Below are 4,629 nucleotides of genomic sequence, written 5' to 3' on the forward strand. Positions count from 1 at the left end.
GTTCTCTATAACAAAAGAAATGGAAGTCCCAATAAATATCATGTCCATGTTATTCGATTTATATGTTGCGTCAATTTTGAATTATAATTGTGAAGTATGTGGGTTTATAACTGCCAATAATATTGAACGTGTTCACAGGCAATTTTGTAAAAGATTATTAAATGTAAAGATGTCAACTAATTCATTGTCATTGTATGCGGCAGTTGGTCGTTTCCCTTTAATCATTGGACGTTATTTAAGAATTGTTAAATATTTTCTAAAATTATATCAAACGAAGCAAAGTAACAGTATTCTACACACTGTTATAAATGTGCAAAGATCAGAAATTGCTGAAAGAAATCGTACAGTGAATTGGTCATCAAAAGTTCGCGATATACTTAACCACTCAGGATTTGGAGATGTATGGTTATTCCCTGAATCTATTAATATCGACAAATTCATCTCTTTATTAAAAATAAGATTGCGAGATCAGTATGTAGCTGAATGGAGGACTAACATTGATTCTTCAACATTGTTAAATATGTATAAAGAATTAAAACCTACATTCGAAAGGTCGCCGTATTTAGATATAATGAAAAACAAAACACATAGAAGGATTATTGCCAAAATGCGTCTCTCATCCCATAACTTGTTAATTGAAACAGGCAGACATCATACTATTGACAGGAACGAAAGAAAATGCCCCATGTGTAACTGTAACGATATCGAAGATTAGTACCATTTCATCTAATATGTCCGCAATACCGAGAAGAAAGAATCAAATATATTCCAAAATTATATTACAAGCGACCTAGTATGTTCAACTTAATTAAACTCCTATATAGTAGTAAGAAAACGAAAATTAGCCATCTATTGTATAACATGTTTCAAAAAAAGATAATAATTTGTTCATTATCACATGATATGTTAAGAAGAACTAAAACTTATACTAACAATTGAGTGCACTATGCTTGTTACATGTTGTTTGTTAACCATGGATGTATCAAATGTATTGATACCTATATATGTATTCCATGTCACATTAGATCTAGTAATTTAGAACACTCTCACTCTCCAGTGTTAACTGATTTATTAATTGATGTATGTAATTTGAACATTGTAATTATTTATATTCAGCACGCATGGCTGTAAAATTATCATGCATTTGTATATGACGATAAGCTTGTTATGCTTAAGTCAAAATTAATATTCTGTTCTGTTCTGTTCTGTTCTTATGTTTATTTGTTTATAGGCGATAGTTGGACAAATTTTAATCAATGAAAGCGAATTTAAGTGTTGCTGTTTTAAGAGTTATTCAACCAATAAACTGCATTGTCTATATCAGTGATCGTAGCGTAGTAGATTTGTATTGCTTACGTTACACACTGTTAGTCATGTTTTCAGGCATATCGCAAGAGGTTTGAAACTTCTTTTTAATACAATAATATGAACGACGTTATATGTGGAATCACGATGAAAATATGTTTTATTAACTGCTGAATACCATATAAGATATATTACGTGTTTTATTAGCTCTGACAATAAATCAATCTTTGTTGTATTTCCAGCTACATAAATCAATCATATTCAATACATCTATCGATGTTGTATTTCAAGCTACATAAATCAGTCATATTCGTTCGGATTTACGTCTAGTTGAATGCTTATTAGGCCGCGAGGCACCAATTCAAACATTTTGAGATATGACGAATAAATATTAAGATAAGATTCTTGGTTGTATCAAATGCCGCACAAGTTGACATGTCGACTGAGTATCACTATTAACCTTACAGTTGAAATGATAAAATTAAAATTAAAATTTATAATTTGCTTGTTTTTATGTAATGACACAAAAAGGAAACTAGATCTAATAGAAATGAATTGTTAACCCACATATATATAATAATATATTATGTGCATATTTTTGCGTTAATACATACAGTTTAATCTTAAACGATACTAATTCGGCGCCTTTGCTGTGTAAACCATTCAAAACCGTTGTAATATTTGTCAAGGAGAATGCTTATTTATAAAACCATGAGGCACATTCACGTATACATTGGAAAATGACGTCAACACATTTCAGAAAACACATTGTATCAAATGCTTTTTAACACAATAAGTGATGATACAAAATTCCACTTTTGATTTATTAGAGTTAAACTAGCTGTGAAATAAACAATTCAAATCTTAAAGTAAAATTACTACTCAAAATAAACGAAAATTTCAAACACTATTTCGTAAAATAAAGCTAAACAATTAAAAATCATTGTTTGTTATGGCAATTGCCGAAATTTCAACACCAGATGTGGTCTGGTAAAATAGATGTTTTTGGATACAAAATGCTCGTTTTTATTATGGTTTTAACATGGTACCATTTTAGTGTCAACACAAATCTATGTAATCATACCACATCTAGCGTTGAAATTGTGGCTATTTCTATAAGGAACACTGATTGTTAAGGTGTAAACTTTATTTTACGAAAACTTTACGAAATTTTCGTTGATTTTGAGCGTTATAGAGACGTTAAATATAAATATGTCACAACTACAAATAATACATTTTTAGGTTTAAAACTTGAACTCACATACATGACTTTTTTCACATATAGTTTGTTATGTATAAACATGTAAATTTAACTTTAATACACTATTAAATTCTGTGTAAAATATCACTCACACATTTTACGCTCACAAAAAGGTCCAGCAATATATCTTGTTCCATATGAACAACTCAAATTCCGTTGACAGTATATAAAAAATATGGTATTTCGAACATAATTGTGGACGATTTGTATTTTGTTTTTCTGGCATCGTTTGTCCAGAACTACATGATCAATTTACTCAACATAACATCATTTATCGGTATATATAACTTTCATACATATACATATCCCATCGATTACCGGGCTTCATATATTAGAACGGAATTTGAAAGAAAACTAAAAGCATATCATATTGCTAATATATATCGAAGGTTGTATTTTTTATTAAAGCATTAAACCACAAATACAAAACATGCACCATGTTGACACCTTATATTATTTGGACAAATTCACACGGAATAACTAACTGACAATCATAGAGAACAAAAATAACGATGTTGCGACCAATGTCACGTCTTATGTGATGTCACATATTTATATATTAAGAAGCAATATGTATGATCTGATCTCGTTGGATGTAGAAACATAACTAAGATAAAATGTATAATTGTTAGCGTTACATTTTGACAAACCAATTAGTCTTTGTAGCTTGTTAATTCTTTAAAAATAAGGTATGCAATTAGAACAACATGGTTTTAATAAGTCATATACATATTAACTTTGTTTTATGAATAATGCAGCTCCAGAAACATTTGTAGATTATTGTGACCATCCACTAGTTAAGGCAATACACTGATAACATATACAACACCGCGAACTGCATACAATGTAAAGATAACTATACCTAATTAAACGCATACATAATTCAATCTTTTACTTTCAGTTTGTTGTGATAAGCGCGACCTTTGGGACGAATGGTGGGGTTACGGTAGCGGCACATCAGGTATGACGAGTTAATAGTATTAATTCCGCTTTAAGTCGATGGCTTATGGTTTTACACATAGTTGCGAACAAATTGCGATAGGAATAAATAATAGTTGTACCTACTAATAGGTATAAATTATAGTTCATGCGTTGGAAACATAAAGTTAAGCTATATGTATTTGATTACTGTATATCTGCTCTATTAACTTGTATTTCTTTCTAACAAAAGTAATGTTACCCCCAATAGATATTTTAAAGTTTTTCTACGTTCAAACTAGGTCCTGAATTTTGGGGCAAGCATGTTGAGCTTTACTCGATATGTTCGAAGGACAAATACCAATCGCCTATCAACATCGACCCGACTTCATGATATACGACCCCAACCTTTCCTCAGTAGCATACGAAGGATCACGGGTAGTCCAGATTTTTTCTAGAACGTCCTATTTCTTGTATCATAGGTTGTTCATCGAAGTACTCATAAAATTAATCAATACTATATGTTCGTTAAGTTAAAAGTTAAATTAACAATCGTTGGTTTGAAGTATAATTTAATAACAGTAATTTCACTTCACATCAAACAGTGTTGAATTTGTTCTCGTAATATATAACTTTATTTTTTGTATTAATTTATTCTCATCATCATATATTTCAGCCGTTATTGTATTTACTTACTTACAGGTTAATGGTACTCTGCGAAATACCAGACACGATCTGACCTTTGAAGTGAACTACTCTGACCCTTATAGTAACTCGTTTATATTTAGGACTGGGCCATTGTCTTACGCCTACCGACTGTATAACATCAAGATGCACTTCGGTCTTTTTGACGACCTTGGATCGGAACACACAATAGCGGAAAAGCGGTTTCCAATAGAAGTAGGTGTCAAGCTATTTGCAAGGGTCGTACATGTCATTAATAACTGCCGTACTTTCGAGTAAAACTTTTAATTATTATTATTAAAGCAACATATACGGAGTCATTTAAAGCATGCTAAATATAGTGTAAAATTATTCAGCTTTATATATCAATACACGTTCAAAACATTTGCTATATATATAATTACTTACAAAAATATAGATTTTAAAATAGTTGAAAGTTCGAATAAATGATACAGCGTTTC

The sequence above is a fragment of the Dreissena polymorpha genome, chromosome 4, assembly GCF_020536995.1.
Source record: "Dreissena polymorpha isolate Duluth1 chromosome 4, UMN_Dpol_1.0, whole genome shotgun sequence".
Taxonomy (NCBI): Eukaryota; Metazoa; Mollusca; class Bivalvia; order Myida; family Dreissenidae; genus Dreissena; species Dreissena polymorpha.